The 26,282-nt window shown below is 35.6% G+C and overlaps 1 protein-coding gene across 3 annotated transcripts in view; it reads right to left on the reverse strand.

The window, feature by feature from the left end:
- Positions 1-26,282, reverse strand: part of LOC111048226 (stress-activated protein kinase JNK) — a 98,705-nt gene that overhangs the window by 35,710 nt on the left and 36,713 nt on the right. Inside the window, exons 2-3 of one of the 3 annotated variants that reach the window (XM_039431381.1) lie at positions 21,841-21,913; positions 5,290-5,330 (exon numbers count right to left, since the gene is read on the reverse strand). The gene's annotated coding sequence lies outside the window, so the exon portion shown is untranslated. Of the gene's footprint in view, positions 1-5,289; positions 5,331-19,270; positions 19,451-21,840; positions 21,914-26,282 lie in introns of those variants that run through there. The other 2 variants (XM_039431375.1, XM_039431370.1) reach the window with 2 other exon arrangements.

Raw genomic sequence — 26,282 nt, forward strand, 5'->3', positions numbered from 1 at the left:
TGCAAAGTTAATAACAAAGATGTCCCATGTCAGATGATAAAAGGGAAGTGATCTAATATTTCAGAAAATAATATGGAAATTTATTGAAGGTAGCAAAATTGAAGAAAAATATTTCGAGTCGGTTGAAATTGAAACGTTCAACGAGTACAACTGATGAGTTTCCACAAAAAACTGCACCATACAATGTGGTAGAGCAATGGCTGAGTGAATACAGCATACAAGAGAACAAAACCCGAACAAAGGGTTTAATTAGAAAGTGTCAGAGTACTCTGTTCGTTTCCCGGTGAAGCCTTGGCAATTCATCAATCAATCAATCAATCAAGAGATAGAGACAGCAGATTACGATACATTGATGAGTTAACACAGAAAGATAATTTGATTCTACTTTTCTATTGATTCAATTCAATTGATGTATTTTAGACAGCCACAGCAGTTCACTCGGCACTTCACACGACAGGCGTCTAAGGAAACGCCTGTCAAAATAGACACTCATTGATATAAATGAGACAGATTACTGGTAGCTAATCGTTTGGAAATACTATCGAGTGAGGGGAAAATGAAGAAGCTACTTCAACTTATATATTGTTTTATCCCGAGAGATCTTCAGTACTTTTAATATTCAGTGTTGACCATTATTAACGAAATAATAATAATAAAAGAGATGTGAAGGAATGAGCCGGCGACTCACTTATGACTAATAACTAGTTTGTTCTAAAAAAAAACTATTCAAATAGACAGTGGTAAATGTATAGAATTGAATTGATGGATGCACGAAACATTTTATAAATTGATTTAGTATTGTCGTACAGAAATTTATACATACTGACACCATTTTCAATGATAAATATTTATAATGTAAATTTATTTGCATGGCTTTCATCGGCAGAGAGATCTTTTAGGTTGTTCTGCCTTGCCATAATACCCAACATCATACCCAAATGTCATTTCATACTATTTACAGGTCATAGGCTATATATTGTGTTTGTTATAAATAATGTAATAATGTCAATTATTGACATACTAAAATTTCACGAAGTAGCAAGGCTTGTGAGAATTATAAGGTATTATATCAAGAGGATTGTGGTCTATTGAACTCAAACCTCTTGAATGATTTGATAAATTAAGAGTGAACTTAAAACCAATTTCCAATACAGATTGGAACTTCATAAAATTGGTGATCCACATAATAAAAAAAATCAACCGATTTAGTCAAGAGACAATTCCAATCAGATCGTTGAGCCACGAAATTGGGGTCAAGGCGAAACTATGAATGAAAACCCACGTGGAGGATGCTGTACAGATTCGATTATAACGCCTCTGAATGATAGGACAAAGTTTGTAACTGGATGAAAGGAAACAAGATCACAAGCAGCCAATATCACTTTCAACAGAAACCAATAACTGGTTTATGAAAGAAATCAGAGATAAAGCAGCAGCGCAGATCTGGCGAAAAATCCAATAACGGCAAATGGAATACAAAATACCTGGCAATGGCTCTAGCTACTGCTAGAGAGTAATGAGAGCTCACTGAAATGAAAATCCCCTGTTACTCACTCAAAGGCACGCTCTTCTTCAAAGAGCTCAACTCTTTCTCTTTGTTTCACTCTCCTACGTATTTTTTTTATCCTTCAAGAAAACAAAAGTAACAGAGATCGCTCTCTCCAGGTATTTGACAGAGAACAGTACTTGTGTGCAGCAAATGGAAATTGATTAAATCATTGTTCAGATTGATCAATTCGTATTTAATTCAATTTTCTCCAATGATTTGATTTACTTCCCCGAGTGACAATTTCTCAGAGTGAATAACAATTGAGAAGAGGACAGATGAGAATGAGCTCTATAAAATTTCGGTCTAATAATCATAAAAATAAAGCTAGCAGCATAGAAAAAGTTTTTTTATAAAAATTAACTGCTTTTTGTGAAATTTATATCATCTAAATGAAAAAGCTTGCCTATTTTGGGGAAATTATTGAACTATGACATGATATTGATAGTGAAAATTTATTAACTACAACCACAGAAAAGAGAAACGTTTATCATTACTCCCATACTACTGAGGCACTATAAATAAGTAAAGTACTAAAATTCGAGGTCTACAATGTCGAATACATTCTTGAAAAAATATGTTGGAGATTCCTCATTAATATTGATGCAACATCTCAACGATGATATTGTGAATTTCATCCAGAATTCTGTTGGATCTCGTCATCGAATTTGGTATTTCATCTCGACATCGCACTGTAAGGAAGCTGAGCGAGTATTGTTTGATAACCGGTGACCATGTCATCTCATGATTCGGTCACGTTTCCTGACCCCCAGATTCCCAGATTTATTAAACAAATAAAATGAGTGTTTCTAACTCGATCATTAACTGTGGTTGAATTTGAAGAAACGAATTAAGGATGAAACGCATGAAATCCCATTTGAGATGTTGCAGCGTTCAATGAGGAATCTCCGACACAGATTTCAAGAATGTATTTGTGCAGGAGGAAGCCTTTTTGATAGGAGGCAATCTAAGTAAAATTATTAATGCCATTAATGATTCTTAAATGGAGAGTTTTCAAGTTTTAATTATTGGAAACAAAATTATTTTTACCATTCCCTTTTTTGAATTTCTAAGAAATTCTCGTTATTTCGAGTTACGTTGTAGATAGTATAATGCTTTTGGTACTGTACTTAGTTATTTAGGCCTTAAGTTGATCTAGAATCAATTCTTGTTATTGTGGGTCACATGTTGCATATTAGCCATTAAGTGGCAGAACAGTACAACAATTGGTTTATTGTTCAAAACAGGGAGAACTCACTACTGGCCAACTCTATTGTCGATAAGCATCGTACAAAAGGAAAGAAAGTAGAGTAAAGAGTATAGAGAACACATCTAGATTGGAAATAGGTTTAAAAGCCAGCCTTCAACTACAGAGTGATTGATTGCAATTGCATTTGGGGCTGAGTGAGTGAGTGAGAGCGAGAATGAATGAACGGACGAAGACCGACAAGATTTTTGTTGTGGACCGCGGGCGTAATTTGTATTGATTGCGTGTGTTCTAGTGTGTGCCGAGGGTTGCTGGTGTGGGGCAGGGAGGAGGGGCGTGGCCTGGGGGGAGGGGAGTGTGGGTCGATACTGCAGCATCATCCTGTTAGGCAGGAGGGGGGCCAGGGTAAGAGCCAGAGTGGCCCCAGAACCCAGTCACGGAGTTTAGGGGGTTTAGGGTTTTGAGGGTTAGGGTTGGAGTTTGGGTTTAGACAGCACCTGATAGACCACGTGACCTTGCAACACCGGCGGCTACCGGCAAACTCCACGGTGCTAGCTAATACAACAGTCTCAAGTGTCCTACTCATTGCCACTGGTGATAAGAACTTCAAGTACAATACGCACAATCAAAGCCACACTAATATTGCATTACTAGAATACATTTCGATATTTTCAGCTGAAAGACGGGAATCAACTCAGCAGTATATCTACACTCACAGCAGTGCTGCATTCAGACAAATGCAACATGTCCGGGATCGTTGAAGATTGTTTCTATATTATTTATTCATACACCAAGTACATCATCAAAAATTATAGAGAAAAAATGTGCTATTCCTTACTAAAATTGAGATAAGGGAGGGATTTAGTTTCTCGAGAGATTGATATACGAAGATCCTCAGAAATGAATACCACACTCTCCGAGTGAGCGAGATAATATCAAAGAGTTATGTAGCCAAAGCTCAAATCGCTTAAACTCAAATTAAAGAAGTGTTGGCTTCCTACTGGAACAGTTGATGACGGTTTAGTTTCTTTTGCTGTTACATTAAGAAATTTTCATTGATTCCAGTATTGTTGAGAATACTTCCGAGGACATTTACACAATGGATGATGATAAATAAAATGATACATTTAAGATGGATGGATGATACATACAAATAGATGGGAAATGCAGGAGATAATTGAAATCACATAAAAACCTGTGGTTAAGATGAAATTGAGTGAAGAAGAGATACTCAATGAATGAAGTTTGGGTGTTGATTTAGAGGGGAATTGGAAAGGGTCTGGAAATATCGTCCAATTCATGAGAAAGAAAGGAGACTAAGTAGCATCTATCGAAAGGAGTGATACTGTTGAATGTATCTTACTATTGTACCATCCTATATCCTACCAAAATCAATAAAAGCATTATGCTATTGTATTGGTGGCTCGTTATTATTCTGGAAAATTGTTCTCAAAAAGAGAAAAGAAAGACTAAGTAAAGGAAAGGAATAAGGAAAGTACTGTACTAGGTTGAGGAGGAAAATAAGTGCAAAAAGGAGAACAGGAGGCGAATCGATTAGGACAAAATCCACTTTATCACCTACCGATACTTTTCACCTATCGAGCTGGGAAAACTACCTTTCTGTAATTTGAGATGGAAAAAGCAAAGGTTTATGGTTATTCTTTCATTCACGGCGTGATCGGCGTCACAACATAGTGAAAATAAAACTGGAATAAATAGAATGAAACTAAGTTTCACTCAACATTTTCAGAATATGATCAACCAAGGTTTAACCTTACTACCCAGTTCTACGTGAAAATAAATCAAATCATACCAAGGAACTAAAGCATCACAACTTAAGGTACCCGAATATTTTGGCATTCAGCCTACCTGGAGGTTCACCCACGATAATTTATGTATGTATAAATCGGATACAATAATTCCAGAGATTAATGGGGAATGGAGCGAGCGCAGCGAATGTAGGGCGTGCAGATTTCTTGAGTTTGTGCCATCAAAGATGATGGCGTTTGGCGGGAAGCCCAACAAATACTTACAGACTACAAAACACTACAGCTTTCGATTCTGGAACTGTTTCATAAAATTTGCATGGGAAAGTAGATTGTATGAGTGTCTTCAAGATATACCAACCACAATCCATGTAATAATATCATTTTTCACAATGGTTATTTCTGATTGAATGCAAAATTTGTTTGGAAGTCAACTCTCAGTTATTTACCACACCAATAAATCATCAAATACAAATCGTTCCTTTTAGCCTACATTGAATCATCTCTATTTTATTTATATAGCTTCCAAATAAACTGAGAGAAATGAATATCATTCAGAAACTGAATCAAGATTTCATACCTCTATAAGACTCTTTCCATTCACGACATCTTTTGTCTATATGTCTATAGTCAATACTCAACAGTTTATCAATTCTACATAAATTGATAAACATGGTTGAAATATTGAATTAGCAAATTAGCATGATTAGAAAAACTAATCAATAATTTAGCTTGATTTCTCTTGAACTATTAATAAGCAGTAAACTCACCCCATGCAGATGACCAAAGGAGGGAGTCCAGTTCCTTCCAGCTGAAAATGAAAAGAGAAGAAGTAAGAATCAATATATTAACGTAAAGTGCGTCTTAATAGTTCATAATAGCTGAACATCCTTAAAAATGAATACAAATGATAACTAGACAATTTTCATAAAATAGGTCAGATTAATTTTCATCTTCTTAGTCAACCTGGAAATATCCAGAATATTCATGATTTTGCCTATTGGGCTCCTAGGTCAATAATGGCATTGAAATCACGAGAACTATAGTGAGGTCCACGTTATAATGGCAGTGGAGAAACATAGGAGAAAAACGTTGCCAAACTTCTGTCTTGTCAATGCCTTCTATAGACTGTAGCAGATACAGGTTTATTGATGTAATATTAACGGTTCATTCTCCTTTAAAATAATCAAGTATATTTTATCAAGCAATAAATTATATTTTTTAATAACTTCATAATGAATTTACATAATTGAGTTAATATTTTGATAATTAAATATTAATTCTACATTTTTAAAAGACGATCTGGCAACAGAGCAAAGTGAGAAAGAGATAGCGCTATCCGCTTTGTTGAATGAAAGACAAGGAAAGCAATACCATTGCTAATTAAACACTGCCATTATAACGCGGACCTCACTATAACACTCTAGTTCCTCCTGCACTTAACCATCATTAATTTACCTCTCGTTGGTTTTTCCGAAGGTCTCACATTACGTGCTGAATTTTCCACAAAGGAATCGCCAGGAGAAGCACTACGCTAGCTCTGAGAATAAACACTCGTACAGGAAGTATAGCCTAGCCAGAAATCTCAAAAATTAATTATCACCATGTTTATTGTGGAAAGCTGAGAAATGTAAGGACATTGAGAAAAGAAAAGAAGGCCGAGAAATAAATAGGTATAGAAGCTGGATAATACCTTGAGCTCATTTCACACGTTTAATTACAATGAGGAGAAGTGAATAGTGGTGGTTTTCATCGGCAGTAGAAGAGCGACCTACAAGTGACAGAAAAGAGTGAGTGAAAGAGATTGCGAAGAGAAAAGCAGCCACCAGAGAAGAATTCGAAAAATAATGAGGCTAGTTTATTTTGCACAGAAAGGATAGAAGGAGGTAAGCCAAGCGCGAATTTGTTTGAAGGCTTCTGGTGGCATGGGGAGGGGGTGGAAAAGAGGTCGAGTTCATTACCCATTCATATGACGCTGAACCCCAACCCAGGTTGGGAGGATGACACAATGTCTACTCTCATTTCAAACATGTTCGGTCATTTTTGTGCTCAACACATCGGACATCCGAGACTGCTGCAGATACCACAAACAAAAAGGCTACCAGAGAAAACTTCTATAATAAATCTGCTTCATTCTGTGAAGGCTACTTACCACTGTGAAAGCCTTCTCTGACCATAATCCTACCACACCTGGTGTTCCATGAAAAACGCGACACAGTATCGAGATGAGGTATCGATTGATAATTTTCCGCCATTTTCCGCTCTATCTAGGTCACTTGTCCGCGCTGGAATCTTTGCAATATCATTTGATGGGAACACAGCTCTTGAGAGTCAAAAAGTTTCAGAGTGAAAAACAACGAAAGCTGGTTAGTGATAGAGGGAGAGTGAAGATGGAAAGTTAGAAGTCCAGTGTTTTTCATCAAGTTACTTTTTATCAAATCCCATTCACAAAACATCTGTCTGAATGAGAATTTATGGAAAATGACGAAATAAAAAGAACTGGCTGCCAGCAACTTTCTGTCTCTACATTCCCTGTCTACAAGCCGCTACAGGAAAAATGAATTGCTTTTAGCTAACGCTTGTAATCCGGCAATCTTCAGATTCAATATTATCTCTCAATGAAAATATAACATTAAAATGTAATTACTACTTTATTCCAAGGAATCTAGAATATATTATCAGATTATTCGATTTCTTAACATACAACAGCAGCATTGATTGAAAGTGAGGCATTGAAGTAATTCATGAGTATTACTAACATTATGAAAATAAACTCATAAAAAAATATACCTACAACGCAGTAATAACAAAGGAATTATCAGATTATTTGATTTTTAAACAGGTTTTTATTCTAGATTCCTTGCCCAATTCCATATCAACTATTCAAGTTAATGAATAATAAAGATTAAGTAAAGTACATAGATAAATTATTACATTTTTCGATTCTTTAGAATAGGTTTTTATTCTAGATTCCTTTCTTAATTTCTATATCAGATACAAGTTACAATTAATTAATTATTTGTATATCAGATACAATTCATATACAAGTTAATGAATTAAGATTGAGTGAAGTAGATAGATTTTGTATCTGATCCCATCACTACATGAAACAACAAGAGTGTAATCTGACTTTCGACCAAAAAGACATTACGTAGCGACGCGGCAGAACAATCCAATAAATGGAGAGCTGGCAACCGTTGAGCGGATAAAAAACGAGCATCCTTTCGTGAATTCGGTGGAATTGGAAATAAAGGAAGTGAGTTTGTAATCGGAATGCAGCCGGGCAGCCGCAGCCCATTAATCGTGGGAGCACAAAAGGGCTGCGGATGTATATTGTAAGATGAGGATTGTATCCACTGAAAACTAATGTTGACAGGTCACTAATTAACTTAGCCATTGTTTGAGCGCGCAGAAAATCCGATAACGAGTACTTCTACAAATTGCTCGTCTCCAGGGCTCCCTGGCACAGTGCTACGCCTGTGTACTGTGTACACTTATTAGGCTACTTCTCACTTGGGGAGCAAACGAAACAAATTACACGGCCACCACTATCAGCGTAATAGCCCTCTGCTTACCACCCCCCCTCTTTCACAACCCCACCCCCGCCACCTATCATCCGCACTAATCATACATCAGACAACAGCTCTGCTCTCTGTGCTCTGCCCTCAGCATGTGATTACACGTTGAAAGATTGCTGCTACACAAAGTAATCTCTTCTCTTCCGAATTTGTAATGTAGACAATGTATTAATTGTATTGCTTTCGAGCCTTCTCATTAATTCAGATCTGTAGAATCTGTGGAATGTACAAACTGAGTTTTGTTCACTGTTTTTAAGCGGCATGAAATTACTGTATTCACATTTTTGGTTACAGGTTAAAAACAGTTTCAGGAGCTCTTAATTGTCATGAAATACTGTATTATCTTTTTCGTTAGAGGGTTAAAACAGCTTCAAGAGCTCTTAGTTGACCTGGAATTACTGTATTCACATTTATTTGATACAAATCTCAGGATGTTGAATCCCGTCGGCTTCTAATTGGTAGAAGTAGCCATAGTTGGCGGGAGTCAAGTGGATTAAATGCCGATTCTGAAATCCAAAGATACCGGCTTTAATCTTGCTTTAACAATGATATTTTTTACGGGCTACTACTGTATTTCGGATGAGCACATTGAAGCTGGATTAGCACACAACAATTATTATTAGTTCTAATGGCATAATTCATACTCACTCGGCCAGGCTAAATGGGAATAGTCCAATTAGAACATTATAATTATATTATATGCGTGAAATGTGTTCTTTTATATTCATGTTGTACTGTGTTAAATTGTAGTATTGACTAAACTTTTGAGTAATCTGATATATTCTAGTAATCTATATGACTGTATTTATAATTTATAAGACTTAATCTATATATGGATATCTAATATCTATATGACAGTGATTGTTTTGTGTTTTTGTTCTTATGTACCTGACGATGTCCATGTATTTGTGTAAAATGACAATAAAGAATGAATTAAATAAAAGTAATTATCTATATAATAAGAGAGTAGGGTTGTGTTTGTTCGCATCAAAACATGCCAACTTGTTGATTGCATACCGGAAAAACGTGAATGATTTAGATATTCAAATTTTGCACATAGATTCTAAAAATATCAATCTCGTGCACCTCGAAGCCCGAATTTCAATTTTGCTTCTAGATTTTTCAGAATTGATGTTGAAATTTAATTCATGGGACATGAATTCATAACTATGTTAATATAGAGCTATAATCTAGAGCAAGGTACCTAGAATACGTATTCTAGGTACATTGATCTACAGAGACTACCTCTTCGAAACAGATGGTTAAAATTGGGAACTAAATTAATAGCCAGTCCAATTTTGTCAGGTTGACATCAAGTTGAGGAAGGTTTCTGAACAAGATTTGAGTTATATCACTTTATTATGTTAGTATCAAGAATTTATCTATACTATAATAAAGGAAAGAACTGGCTTATACACATACGGGATATGAAAATTATGTTTGACGCATCATCACGTCTAAACTACTGGTCTGAATTAAACTTTAAATTTTGCATACAGTTTCTTAATTAACTGAGGATGGTTCTATGCCAACTTCAAACTCTACAATATTCCACTCAGTCAAGTTTTCAGTTTGTCCAAGTTTCAAAATGGACCCTTGCGGAGCACGGGTTACCTGCTAGTATAAAATATAATTATAAATTAATACTGTAGGTGAAAATTTCTATATTCCTCAAAGCATCATCTGCCGAATTTTGAGTCTTCGCTTCAGAGAGTCTGCTGCTGTGTTGATTGGTAAAATTGCAAAGTAGCAGCAAGCAAACACAAGGAATGCAACATTATTCTAAATAGAATTGTGTCAAGGCGACGAGTACGGTCAATAGACGCCAGGACTCGAACGAGACAGGCAGGCAGGAACGCGTGCCAGAAGGCGAGCGAACGCTGGGCATTCCGCGCCGCGAACGAATGGTGCGCATTCCGCGACGCCGGACGACTCTTGGCAAGAAGCTAGCCGATGCACCGCGGGGGCGGATCCACATTGCATTACCACGCATTGGCATACCACTTGGCACATGCAATTTATAAAGTTCGCTCCGACCAAGCTAATTTTAAACAACCTAAATTGAACTAATCTAAATTCCGCACAACCGAAATAGTTTATGACCGTTGAAAGAATAGAAGGGTGGGCCTTTGATGAAGGTTTGCGTCTTCAATAACTTTTGAAAAAGTACAAGTTGCATGCCAATTTTTCCAAAGATCTCCAACAACTTTCACAAATATTAAGTACAAAATTTATCAAGTTTACAGTCTATTGCTTGGACCGTGTTTTTTTTTTGTTCAACGTGGAAATGAATTGGAGTTTTAATAAGTTTTATAGCTTAATAATAGTTTCTGTGTCTTGAAATTTGTCTATCAACTACAATTTTTCTCACAAAATGCTTGAGACCCTATTGATCACCTGAGCCCTACTTTCAAACCCAGTCTTCAATCCAAGAGCGAGACCATTTAAGACTTTTTCAGACGAGTTGGCAGGGCAGGAAGTACTCCGACTGGTTGATTAGGGTGGCGTTTGGTAGTCAGCTGATAATCAGCCAATCGGAGAGCTTCCTGCCCTGCCGACTCGTCTGAAAACGCCTAATATGGTTTCGCCCTAAGATCACAGAGTACAGCTTGCTTCATGTGCCATTTGTGGACAACCCCGTACGTGATTCACATACCCTCGACTGGAACTCTAGTTATCTATCTAGTGTTAGACTATCCAGTCTAGATAGTCATGAGTAAATGAGAAAGATTCAGCGAATGAGAGAAAATTTGTAAATTGAGGAATAGAATCGAAAACTGAACACAAACACCCAATTTGGGAAACTAGGTAATGACATTGATAAAGAATGAGATATTCAACCCTATTACTTAAATAACTATAGGCTTTCAATACAATGATACTGAGTTACTAAATTGAGAAATTACTTCGGAAATACAGAAATATAGGGGGTATACAGCAATCGAGAAATTCAATTACCAATGCACTGGTAGTTCATGATCCAAGTCCAAAATAGATTGTTACAGTGATTTACGTAAAGCCTATCCTATGCATACAAGATAGCATCAGTCAGACATCTCACCAGATTCCCAATTTACACTGGGTTGTAGTGCCCACATAATTTATGGCAGCGGCACGCAGAACACATGTATGTCCAACGATTCACGACTGCACTTGCCAAATACCGCAAACATCTCCCTCTGGCTTAATACATCATCGAATTGTTTAGTGCCACAATTATGTGAATTTCTTGTTTATTGTTCGCCCCTTGTGAACAACAATGGAGTGAAATAGAACACATTCAGCCGCAGCACAGGTGAGTGGGTGAGGGTCAATGACAATATTTTCTCAAGTGCTCCATTTCACACTAATACCGAACGCTATTTGCAACTGATTTACATAGATTATCCTGATCTATTTTGATAGGATTTAGTGTCTTACTACTACAACATACTTGTGAATTATTTCTAACTAGTATCTAACAGCTTCCTAATAATTCTTATGAAATATTATAACGGTGTAAACGCAGCTTTAAATGATAGAGTTTGTGCTTGTTTTCTGGTGTCATTCGTAAGTATGATATCTCAAGAGTGCGAGTATTTCAACTTTCCGTTATTTGTGTTCATTATATAAAAATTATCAACACATTTCAAATAATATGAACATATTGCCATTCAAAAGCCTAAACCTAATTTCCCTTAACTTTTAGTTCATGTCCAAACACTAGACAAATTGAGTCATTCCCCTTGTTTTCCAGTTTCAAAATTCTTCACGTAACTCAACATTTCAAAGTTTCCAGTTATGAGTAAGATTTTTTTATTTTTTCCTGTTCTAAATCTATCTGAATTCAAAATTTCAAGTTCGTGTATATTTGGATTCGAAATTTGACTAATATTGATCAAGTGAAGAAACATAACCTACCTTCGGATTTATATCAAAATTTGGGAAAGGGACTGTTTTTGGTCTGAACTCTTGCCAATCATGATTTGGATATATTTTCAACGAAAAAAAATGAATATAAGTTGAAATATTATTTTAGGGGCCGGTGTAAGATGATGAAGCTTTGGAAGTGTTTTTGAATTAAAAGTTGATGGTGGAGCGGTCTCTCGTCCAACAAGAATGGACCATGATGTGTGCTCTTTACTTATCTAATCTTAGAGGTTATATAACACGCTAGCCGATCACTTCCCCGAATGGAATTAATAAACAAAAAAGGGAATTAATAACTGAAAAATTATACAAAAATGAAAAGCATAAGTATTCTATCAAGTATAAGTAAAGTTTAGAAGCAAGACTTGCAAGCAGTTTGTTGGAATAAATAAATTTGAGAAAAAGGAGCCACAATCGTTTTTATGCTCGCTTATGATTGGTGGATGAGTAAGTATAAAGTAGAACCAAATTCTGTCAACGTAAGAGACTTACTATTGTATATTGCGAAAGAAATATTATAGCAAAGTTCAATCACCCTTTCCAATGTAGTAACAAGTAAACAAGTTTACCAGTCTACAAGTTTGATGAGTTCCTTATACTGGCTGAAGCAGAATAATAGGAGAAGTTGAGTAGGAAACTCCCGACGGCATAGACAATAATAATCCTCACAATTAATTCATGAAGAAGGAATTGAATCGCTTTACCAAGGCCAGCCAATTACCTGAATAGCCGTCCGAGACTCTGTCAAATGTCATTCTATAGAGGGAACCTTACAGGTTACAAGAGTGATTACAATTCTAACGTATTCAATAGTTTCATCCCACTCTTCCCATCATCGTAGCTTACTTGGCCGTTTTTGGAAAGGCTGGATTTCCCAATAGGGCCGGAGTGCAAGCTCCCAGAGGGCGCACGGCCTGAGAGAGTAAAACCCTACTAGATAGAAATTAATAGTAACTCAACATAATTTTTTTGAATTGACTGATGAATTAAGACTAATAAGACATTCTGATTACAAGTTCATTGGACCATTTGAAAACTATTGGACCATTTGGTTCATTTTGGAAAACTATTTTTCAACAATCCAGATGGCAATAAATAATCAACTTTCAAGAACTCATTTGTAATCAATGATGATTATGAGTAACTTTTGGTCAAACTCTCAAAAATGAGCTGCCAGTCAGTGTAAATCTAATAATATCCTGCAAAATATTTAGTTTTACTCTGAAACACAGTTCCTGTGTCACATATCAAAACTCTTAACTCAAACTTATCAAGGTACTAACTATGAATCAGTAATCGAAATTATTTTATTATGTTAGAAGCCGCTTCACTCGCCTTATCCTTTTAGCCAGGGTGACGCGCCCCCTGAATCAGTCGCTGAGAAACCCAATAGGCTTGCTTAGCTCGCCTGCATATTTTATTTGAACTTATTTATTTGATTCCTTTGGAGTGAAATCCATTAATAAAAATTTCCAATCTTGATTCAATGGCCTGCTTACTTGAAATTTTCAAACTAAGGTTAGTTCTTGGGGTTGAAATAAATCTCTTTCAATTTAGATTAAAAAGAGGAATATCCTTTTCCACAAGGAGAAATGATTGAGATATAATCAAAATTATTGTATTTCAGTATTTTAATAATAATTTGATACTATTTAAAATTATTTCATTGTTTTTTTTATTGAGGTAGAAATGATGTAGAAAAATTTCACAACATAGGAACACAAACATGAACTATTAGTGAAAAGAAACTATTCAATCTCTCAGCCTTCAAGCTTAACCTGTCAAGCGAATTTAAACTTCTCTAGATCAGTTGTTCTTGAAAAAAATGAATTAGACTTTTAATACATTCTTATCCTTGAATCGTGAATAAAATTCTCAGGGAAATAACATGAATTTGATGTGGGAGTGTCTGAATTAGAAGTCCACACCTCCAAAAGCAAGGAGCTGTCAGATTGGTCAATGGGTTGATAAGTCGCCATTTTACCTTGACAGCTCACTACCAATAGGAAGCAAGCAGCTTGAGCATGTCACACGACAGTCATTGTCCAATGAGACTGCTCGCTAGATCTGGGGCGTGGCTTAGAACATACTTTCTGGTGTCTTGAGTAAGTTCTGCGCCTTTCTTCGCTAGAGTCATTTTCTCTAAAAAAAAGTGGAAAATCCAGTACATTCTTCAAAGAAATTGCAATAATATGATGAAGTTTCATCGTGATATGGTGTTCAAGTAATAACACTAGTGACCCCTGGTTTGGAGAACTCACTCAGGAACTCTTGTATTGATCTTTAAAATTCGCAACTTTCAACTATAAGTGAATCCATAGAACTTTATAGCTTACTCAGTATGGTTAAATAATTCAAAATGAAAATTAATAATCCTTAAAACAATGATACTAACGATGTCATAGCAACTGCTATCACAAGTAGTATTACTAATTACGTGTTCTTTACAGACAGGCAGACACACATTAAAGAGAGCGAATTGATGTGAAAGTTGTAACTATGATGTGTCTCGATCAGCTAAAATCACGTGTCGCACATAAAGTACAGTCTGTGTGATGACTCCAAAATAGCATAAGCTGTTATAAATTGATGGGAAAAGTGTAGTAATGCAATTAATAATCCAGCTGACTAATGATAAATTACAACAATGCTCTTTTAAAAATAATAAATTTCAAGGATTAAAAAGTATTTTTCTCTTATCCACTTCCAATGTTATTTCGTTATATAAAGAAAAAGGACGAAGGAGTGAGTTAATTACGTTGTCCAAAGAACTTGACCTGTAAAAAGGTTCGGAAATATGTGTTCAAAATTCGAAGCGGATTGATCAAAGCGTTCTAAAGTTATTGTAGAACATACAAGCAAACAGACGGCCAACTATATGACCATGATTCAAAAGTAGAAACTCTCTAACGCTCGTACAATGATAGGTCTCATATCGATTTCCAAAATATGTTTTAGAAGTACTCTAACTAGAGTGAGGGCGGAAATTATATTGGGCCTTGGGGCGCCAAATTGCTAGATACAGTCCTGTAACTCCAGGTACAAAATAATATAATTAGGGGTTTTCTTGATAGCCAATAGAAACGTAATTTTTGACTGACATTTATAGGTTATTTCTCTCTTGGTAGCCTGTGCTGTATGTGACTAGATCTTCTCACTTTGTTTACACTTTTACATCTTCGTTTGCTATAAGTTTACTCCATAAACCTAGAATTCCAAACCTTGTTGTTCAAACAAATAAACCTACTTTATTCGGAGTGGGTATCTGAATGCAATATAAAAATAGAACTTATCTAAGAATAATTAAAAACTAAGAATATCAAAATTGGAAAAGTAATGTACTTTATGAAAAAAAAACAACAACACGCCTTCCGAAGGATATCAAACAAAAAATATGTGATGAAGGAGAATAAAAAAGGGTTCTAAAATGAAATCTCTAATCTTCACAAGATGAATGGGGTGTGGGGTTTTCTCCTAAAGCCTATTATAAATTTATGGTTACTTTACTTCTCTGAATCCGGTGTGCTAATATGAAATCAGCCACTATGAAATAGCGGCGTTCATTTCAAGTTTGAACATCTGTGAACGACCTGTCTGATGGCGAGGGGTTCGGTATTTGAGCGATTTCGCGTGACTTATACTTTGGAGCCATGACTTTCTTGCAAAATATTTAATCGATTACATTGGAAGGAAGAAATTATTAGTTTAGCCTATATCTGTTTTCAAAAATTATTCTGTATTTCGGGTCTGTAAATTGGGGAAGAAATCTTCCAAAATGGTCACTATTATTGAATTCTGAAACATCTTGATACAGACTGATTGAATCGTAGGTAAGAAAATTGGATTGCCTTGCAGCAATATAATTCACTTAGCATGAATCATTTATTCAGATTTGACTTTATTATTACTTTACATATTTTACAGTGTCTAATTGATATATTTAAGATAGTAAACTGTACATGACACTTTCAATTATCAGAAAGTTTGCTTTCCTAGGCGTTGAATTTTCAGGAATGTCTGCATAGAGAGTGAAAATTTTATGAGACTACTTAATGGTAATGCCCTATGAACAAGCGCCTATCTACCAAGTTAAGCCACCACTCTTGTTAATGAGACCTCTGTGTTTCTTGCACTGTTTCATCTCGTTACCCATGAATTATAATTGCTCATGCCCTGCATTCACAAGGGATGTTCGCACTAATGCTCATTTCAATGCTTCGGAGCCGCTTCTATTATTCAGTACAAAGATTATTCAATCCAACAGTATCCTAATTAAGGGCTAATTTGTACAGAAGGACGTACAGGAATACTTTCAAACAATTTTGAATAGTTGAAGAGACTTAAAATGTTGTCGAAAATCCACTTTATTTAAATAGTAAGTTGCTATTACTAGTAGTAATATTTAATAGTAAGTTACAGTGATGATGTAACTGTAACTTACAGCTGATGATGTGTGAGTACACACGAGAGTATGCTCCTGTAAAATATTAATTTTTACTTTCCTTGCCCTATTACATAGGTAAGGAAAGTATTGCTTTCCGAAAAAATTAAGGTACCCCAATTTCTAAATTTCTATACGTTTCAAGGTCCCCTGAGTCCAAAAAAGTGGTTTTTGGATATTGGTATGTATGTATGTATGTGTATGTGTGTGTGTGTGTGTGTTGTGTGTGTGTGTGTGTGTGTGTGGTGTGTGTGTGTGTGTGTGTGTGTGTGTGTATGAGTGTATGTGCGTCTGTGTACACGATATCTCATCTCCCAATTAACGGAATGACTCGAAATTTGGAACGTAAGGTCCTTACAATATAAGGATCCGACACGAATAATTTTGATCTAATGCGATTCAAGATGGCGGCAAAAATGGAGAAAATGCTGTCAAGAACAGGTTTTTTCAAGATTTTCTCGAAAACGGCTCCAACGATTTTGATTGAAGTTATACCTAGAATAGTAATCGATAAGCTCTATCAACTGCCACAAGTCCCATATCTGTAAAAATTTCAGGAGCTCCACCCCATCTATGCAAAGTTTGATTTTAGATTCTCGATTATCAGGCTTCAGATTCAATTTAAACAAAAAATTCGAGTGGAAAAGTTTGAGCATGAGAATCTCTACAATCAATGTTCAGTAACATTTCCACCTAAAATTAAAAAAAAATTGGTGTGGTGCACTCACACAACTTTCCTTGCCGTTATGAAAATTGATCAACTGACGCTAGTGTTCCCGCGCGCATCTCAAGTCTACTTTTCTAAGATCTGAGCCAGCTGGTGACAGGACAATAACGCTGCAGGCACACGAAGTCTGCTATCTCTTCATAGTGAATGATTTAATAGAATCAACAGTTGCCAACAGTTTGCAATTGAATAATCTTATTTTCTCGAATTTCGAGCTTATTTTCAATTTTAGGTGAAAATGCTACTGAACATTAATTGTAGAGATTTTTACGCTCAATCTTTTCCACTTGAAATTTTTTGTTTAAATTGTATCTAAAGCCTGATAATTGAGAATCTAAAATCAAACTTTGCATAGATGGTGCAGTGCTCCTGAAATTTTTACAGATATAAGACTTGAGGCAGTTGATAGAGCTTATCGTAGACTATTATCGGTATAAATTTGATCAAAATCGTTGAGCCGTTTTCGAGAAAATCGCGAAAAACACTGTTTTTGACAACATTTTCGCCATTTTAGCAGCCATCTTGAATTGCATTTGATTGAAATTGTTCGTGTCGGATACTTATAGTGCAAGGACCTTAAGTTCCAAATTTCAATTCATTCCGTTGAATGGGTGACGAGATATCGTGTACACACACACACACACAACACACACACACACACACACACACACACACACACACCACACACACACACAACACACACACACACACACACACACACACACACACACACACACCACACACACACACACACACACCACACACACACACACACACACATACATACAGACCAATACCAAAAAAGCACTTTTTTGGACTCAGGGGACCTTAAAACGTATAGAAATTTAGAAATTGGGGGTACCTTAATTTTTTTCGGAAAGCTATACTTTCCTTATCTATGGTAATAGGGCAAGGAAAGTGAGCGTCAGGTGATCAATTTTCATAACGGCAAGGAAAGTTGTGTGAGTGCGCCACAACAGATTTTTTATTTAAATAAAGTGGATTTTTGACAACATTTTAAATCTCTTCAATTATGGAAAAGTTCCACAACATCAACATTCACGCTTCAAATTTTGAATAGAATTAATTTGGTTCTGAGAATCATGAGATTATCATTGAAACATTCAGGTTGAAACAATGAAATAATGCGTTTGGTTTTAATTCATTTCACATAGGTTTCACAACTCACATGTATTCTTGGGAGTCTTGATAGAATTCAATTAGAAAATTAGTTTCTATAATAAAATTCTTGATTTTGATAATGAGCAGTCTTGTGGATAGAATTTCACAGGTTCGATTTTCACAGGTTGGGAGTCGTATTTTATTTGTGGATTAACAAGGGAAAATGATCTAAAATATGACAACAAAAATATTCAACTTATTTTGATGGAAATAAATTAGAAACTAATGTGAATAGTGCTGTAAAATAATGATACTGTAAACGTCCACACACATGAGTTCTACTGGAAGTGATAAATAGCACTGGAGCTGATTATCGGGTAAAATGGATGATTTGATATTGAAGGATATGGAAAATATCCATTGTATACTGGACATTTTTTGTTATTGATAGCTACTGAATCAAAAACAGCGATCCTATTATTAATGTAACTACAGTCTGCGATCACGGTTCACTTCCCATTAAATTTTGCATTTACTTCAATCAACCCTTATCTCTAAAGTCGAAGTATGAACTCTAGAGTATGTAGTATCATTTTCGACTAAGTCGAAGTCGAACTCTAAAGTATGTGGGTTCTTGATGCAAATGAAAATACAATAATATAATGTGGATTATCTATAAAATCAAAGTGTAGTTGTATAGCCGTATTGTAGAATTAATAGTACTTAACGTTGTAGTATATTTTATAGGTTATCTAAATAACAAGACTTTACAGAATATGGATGGATGAAAGACACTTGAAAACCTAACATTATAAACAGGATATTTCGATGGTCTATGCCATCTTTGTCAACTAACTGGACTGCGCTCAGTCTATTTTAAAGGTTTGATTGATGACAATTTAGTACGATTTACATTCTACCATGTCAAATAAAGAGAATTGTATTGAATTGTAATGATAAGATAAACTACTGACCCACAACACCGAGCACTTCATATTGACAAACAAGCACGCATGGAATACTGAATCTAGTTGCAACTAGACAACACACACGCACTAAAACGACACAATGAACAGGGCTAGGTTAGGCGAGTGGCCAAGGCATGGGGAGAACACTAGCGTCGACTTGACTCGGCCACAGACACACGTGCACTAGCACTGCTGCCGGCGTCACGACGCAAGGGCGTTCTTCATCAGGACACCCACGCTTCACGCATGCGCACAGCGCTGCAATCGATCACTGAGGCCCCTTGCCGCACGAAGCGCCGCTGCTTCCGAGCCGGCCGGCCGGTCTGTCCGCCAGCCGTGCAGGGTATAGGTCATGGGACTTCTTCACTTTACACCAAATGTTGCTACACTTCAATGGTCAACCAGCTGAATACGGCACATTTCCTGATGTATCCTGATATGTGCAGCGGCACACATCCTGATGAGTCGAGCAATATGAGGATTCGGATAATCGGTGAAAAATTGTCATTACCTTATCGATGTAAAACAATTTCATAAACTCCGTTTCTAAAGGTGCGTACAGATTTACGCGCCGCGAACATGATCAATTCACTTTCAATCAACATACAGTATCTAGCTTGGTATTTAAAACATCATTCAATGTCTTAGTGCCGGTTGCACAAAGCCGGTTCAATTTTAATCGTGATTAATTTGACAAGAACCAATCACAGAATCCTTTTAAAAATAGTGAAATTAATCACAATTAAAATTCATACTGATTTGTGCAACCGGGTTCTACTCTGTCAATAATGGAGAACTATCACAACATTTCTTCCAAACCAATCATACTGATTTGTGCAACCGGGTTCTACTCTGTCAATAATGGAGAACTATCACAACATTTCTTCCAAACCAATCAAATTATTGAATGTGAATAATATTTTAAAACTAAATTGCTGTTGATATCGATAACAGAATTTCAATATATATGAGAATAAGTATTATTCAGATAACACTACATGAACAATGACTAGCTGCTTCCGGAACAGTCTAAGTAAACCAAATCATAAATTTATGATAATTTGGAGAAGAAAAGGATCAATAATTCCCAATAAAAAGGAAAAAGATCCATAGAAAATCATTTAGACCATGCTCTTCCTCATTGCTTGAAGGCTGAGAGCCTTTTAATCGTATCAGATTCTAAATAGTTCAAACTAAAACTACGATATCAAGTCTCTTTTCTGTTTAGGGCTACTTGTAATATAAATAGAAATACAAATCTCAGTACCCTTTTTTTCAATTATTTTATCACAACATGTTTCAACATTCATGCCATTTTCATTTTGAAACATGTTGTGATAAAATAATTAAAAAAAAGGGTACTGAGATTTGTATTTCTATTTATACGATATCAAGATATGCTTTGACTGAGCTATTAATATAGATTATGAAAACATCACATTACATAGAAAATGTAGTGGATTTTCATTGAAATAATCAATTTTCATCCACTTGAAAATGCGACGGAAAATCAAAATCAAGCCAATCAAAAACCTTATTGAAAGTATCCTACACGATTGATTACTGTAGAATTGAGAAGAGTGTACTTGGAGAGTCATCAATATTTTTATTTATCGAGTATTGGATTCGCCATGAAACCATCGGAAACCTAAATTGTGATAACTGAGATTCACGTTTGAGTTACAGAACATTTCTCTTCTGACGTAGACGTACATCGAACAAAAATGCACTAAGCTGAAGCATCATTCAGCTACTGATAAGTCACAAAGAGCAAGCTGAGAGTTCTTCACTGTTTCAATTTTGTGTCTATCTTCTGAGCTGAGCAAAACTAACACCAGACTACTCTGGCAGAGGGAAATGGAAGGGAAAATGATGACAACAGTGAGAGCAACACAATAGCGTGGGAGATGGCAGAAAATGAAACTCCACTTCTCTTGTCTGCTCACTGACAAACAACTAACGCACTTTCCCATTTCAAAATATATAGATATATCACAATAGAGAAAGGAGAGGGATTGTTTTTCCGAATTCAGAGATGCTTTTGTTTGTTTAGATTTGCGTATCTTTATCTAGGATAATAATTAATCAGTCATAAATATTGCTCCTGTAAACAATGTGCTTTGATACGTTTCAACAATCATTAATAATCTGCAATGTATAGAGACTTATACACAAAAGAAAATATATAGAATCACAGACAAGTCATTGAAATAGAATTCTGTATATGAATTTGATTTCATCGTAGCGTTAGTTTACGGCTATTAGGGCTATTAAGGCTATTAGGCTATTTGAATGAGTATATTTATAGCAAATACAGTAATAACTAAAATGAACATGACTAATATTGATGTTCTGTATAGAGCATGCTCTACGTAGATTTCTAGAGAAGGCAGCTAAAATAGAAACTCGTGAGTTTTTTATATAAATTGCACTTGAAGAGCTAAACTTGTGAACTGGAGGGAAAATCCCTACATATTATAACCATATCTTCACATAGGATAACAAGATAGATGATGATTCAACGTGTGAGTGTGAAATGTGAAATAAATCAATTGAAAAATTGTGACTAGACTTACCTGTTCTTCTATAATGAACCACTACATGCACTTTGCACTTTGAATGGAAACTTATTCACAATTCACCACAAACCTGAAAAAAATGAAATACGTATTAATATGCATACAAATTTCAACTGTAAATAAATATTCACATAACAATTCCAAAAAAACAATATTTAATGAATAGTATTTTTTATTTATCCTATTCATTGTCCGAGTTGTTAAGTGAAGCTTAAAGATAAAATAAATGGATCTTCCATTCTATTGGATTAGACTGTCAAGTGTTGAACAAGTTTTCCTAGATTAGATTTCAGCATGAGATACCAGCAGCAAATGATCAAACTGTGCATGGACTGCATGCAATTCAGTACTGAGTTAGTTGTTAGGGAAGCAGCAGCAGCAGCTTGTTTTGCAACAGCTTGTCACTTTATTGCCAGAAAGTGTCCCCTATTTACAACTCCCGCACCATTTAAGCAGTCATCGTCCAAGACTCTAATTAGACGTTCACCAAGAACAATGAAATTGTTTCAGAACAGATCAAGAACACTCTGCAACTAACTCCCCCCCCCCACCATAATTGAGAGCAGAGCAAAAGGAGATCCCAAGTTTTAATCATTTCAAAATCGAAAATTAAAGTTTCAATTATTTTTGTAGCTTTGACATTTGAATGAGGATTCGAGATCCCAGGTAACATCTGTACGAAGTTTCTCAAACACAAACATCTTTTATTCACACACTTTTTTCTATGTATTTCACACGACATGCAGTCAAATATTTTTGAAAATTATCATGAAACGGTCGAAAGTACTACAGTCAGTAAGTAAAAGATTTTGATTATTTACTTAAATATTTGACTGCACGTCGTGTGAAATACATAAAAAAGTGAGTTAAATACATCGCAGCTCGGAATAGATCAAGAAACCATCATCTTTCATTCTTTAATAACAAATTTCGTGAAAGTAGAAGCTATGAAAAGCTTTTAAATTTGAAAAAAAAATCTTAAACAATATAAATTCATTGCGAATAAGATAAAAGGCATACGACTACACTAACATTATCTCAAAAGAGATAAATAATAAGACAATACCGCTTTGAAAGAATTTCTTGCAATTAAGCTGAAACTTGTTGTCTTGAGAGATGAGTGTAACGAGACAAAAAGCAGAAGGCAATTCAGCTACCTTACAGAATCCAAAAGAAAAAGCAGAACTATCAGGATGAAGAATTGCTTGTGAAATAAGGAGTTGAGATGAAATAAACCGTCTTGTTCGAGATGAAGATTAATGATTATTCGTTCCACGGTATGAAGCATTACAGAGTTCACCAGCAGCCTTAAGAAAGGAAAACGAACAATGGTGCTAGGTAATCAACCAGTTCCGATGAATGTGTGATAACAAGTAAACATTTATATAAGGTATCTTCTTGGGAATAACAACCCTATTACCAATGGAAGAAGATGTAAATGATAGTATAATTCGCATCGCACTCATATTGAGAAATTTTTCAATTGCGCTGTAGCTGTGAAAGCACTATGAAATAATATCGATGCTCACTCTTTCCTAACTAATTGTGAGCTAATCTAATTGAGTACTGGAGAACAAAGTTCAGCATCATTTCCATCAACGATCAAACTCTGTACCGTACTAACATTAGTGCGGTTCAGAATCACTATTGTAAGGCGAGGAATGAGTCTTATAAGAGCACAGGCAACTTGCAACTATGACTAAGTCACTTGGTTTGAAAGGTGGTATTGATTGACAGGACGAAAATTATTGGCAGTTGAGTTCTAAACTCGATTGGCGGTTGAGAGTTGGAGTATTATCTTACAGCACTAATACACGGACGGGTGGCTTTAAAATCACCTAATCACTATCCCTTCACCCATTTTTCGAATATTCTTGGCTGACTGACCAGTAAAGGGCCCCATACACTAGGGAACTTGGATCGGCGAACTTGGTTCTTGCGAACCAAGTTCCCCAGTGTATGTGAACAATTGGCGAACCGCGAACCAATTTCGTGACGAACTTGGTCTTCAATCTGGATTAAAAGCTTTATTCGGATCGTCCGCCAGGGCGATATATTCTATCTATATATATTCAATATAATTTCTTCCCACAGCAGCTGCAAACTTTGATACACTCATCTCTAGACCCCGAAAGACACTGAAGTAACGAACGGTTATTCGCTCTCCCCACTACAGTGTGTGGGCAAATCCTACACGAGCTTGGTTCCCCGAACCAAGTAGGCCGATCCAAGTTCCCTAGTGTATGGGGCCCTTAAATCAGTATTTCAAATAATAAACAAGGATTAAATTCAAATGATGAAAATGCTAGGTATTTTCCGATTGAATAAAAATCGTACGAAAACGTTTTATGGGAATTGACAGTGCTTATAATGAATTCATTATATAAAATCTATTATTAAATTCATTATGAATAGATAAGAGGGAGGTGGTAAGTCCAAGTTATTCTACCATTACCTGTCATCTGCTTCGTGTTGGTGATTTTTTTATTCTGGATACAGGCTATTCTCATAATTCATTCAGAATCTATTAAAATTTACTATTTTATATAAGAATATTACATTTCAAAGCTGTATTTAAAAATGTTTTTGAAAGACAATATATTTTATTTGATTTTGATCTGATTCATACATGTCATAGGTTATTGAAAAAGCATTGACAATCGTCATACGAAGTTCAATACACATAAGAACTCATAGAATTCGTTTACTTGGATTCAATCCAACAAATAAAATCATATCAACGAGCAATAATCGAAATAATTTAAAACTCTGCAACAATGACGATTTGGGTCGAGACTGAAATTTTATGCTGACTGAATACGATTTTTGCTGATAGAATTGTGAAGAGAGGTAGGGAATCAGTGCGCAAAGGTGTTTTTCCGGTCATTGGTCGACGAGATGTCTAGTGATCATATTTCAGTAGACAGTTGGGTGTGCCGGGGGAAATAAGTGATATAAAAGGCCGGCTAGAGTAAAGAGTGAGCTATTAGTCACTACTACCCTCCTGCCAATATACCATCACTTTTCTTACCCACATGCATGCTCATACGCACACTTTCGCGAGCGCGCAATCTATAAGAGGGTGAAAAACGAGCTGAGTTCCGCGATGTATCTAGCTGGCGCTTCCCCCGTACTGCAAATAAGCCGGCATTTCCAGCGCAAAACAACACCATGGCTGCTGGGAATAAATCTCTCCCCAGAGCTGCCGCAGTCTAAAATAAAAACAATCTTCCATGCCGTGATTCTCAGCATGAAAAAAGTTCTTTTTTCGCAGAATAAGCACACTTGGATAACATATTTCTTACTTCACATTTGCCGACCACTATTCATCATTCACAAGCTGGCTTCACAGTGAATCAAAGCCGACTGGTTGCTTGCTACAGAATTAGCCTTCACTGTGTCATGAGGGACACACAGCAAAAAGACTGGATCACAGGACGATAATACAGGACTGCTGAGCTACTGGACTGGTTAACTTGAAATTTTGCATAAAGATTCTTAGTTTTTAATTTACATTCTTGCGGAGCGCAGGTTACCTGCTAGTAATATAATAATGGGAAGCATTGGCTTATACACGTATGGGATATTTTGCATAAAGACTCATTATATCATAAGAGAAATGGTACCCAGTTTATAGAAAAGAAATCATTTACTGTTTACAAACATTCATTAACTAATACATATTTAATTTAATTTTTAAATTGAGTTAATGCTAGAAACTTTAATTTGTCTGGTGTGGAGTTACATAATTTTACTGGCACTTCATGTCAATAAAATTATATAACTCAAGAACAGACAAATTAAAGTTACTAGCATTCACTTAATTTAAAAATAAAATTAAATATGTATTAGTTAATGGATGTTTGTACACAGTAAATGATTTCTTTTCTATAAACTGGGTACCATTTCTCTTATGATATAATGAGTAACTTGTGATCTATGCTTTACATTACTTGTTAATTTTATTTTTGTATTTTTAAGACTGACTAATGAATAGTGATTTAAAAAAGATGTATTTTGACAAGTTGATGTATTTTTTGTGAATATTGAATGACTAATAAAATTCTATTCTATTCTATACGAAATTTACTACTGACGCATCATCACGTCTGAACTATTGGACTGATTAACTTGAAATTTCGCATATTGATTCTTAATTAACCGAGGATGGTAATAGGCCTACTTCAAACTCTTCAAGATTTCATTAGGTCAAATTTTTAATTAGACCTTTGGGTTACCTGCTAGTCTAAAATATAATCGTATTCTGTTAATTATTGTTCTATACTTTTCAGTTTGAATCTTATCTTCATTTACGCATTTCACTTGAAAATATATTCCTATTGAATAACAAGTGGTATTTCGTATGTGTTTGAGGATGTTGGGTGGCTTCTCTAGTCATTTTTTACAGCAGGGGCTTCTTAGATTTGCTTTCCATACAT

This window comes from Nilaparvata lugens, chromosome 1 (assembly GCF_014356525.2).
Source record: "Nilaparvata lugens isolate BPH chromosome 1, ASM1435652v1, whole genome shotgun sequence".
Classification (NCBI taxonomy): domain Eukaryota; kingdom Metazoa; phylum Arthropoda; class Insecta; order Hemiptera; family Delphacidae; genus Nilaparvata; species Nilaparvata lugens.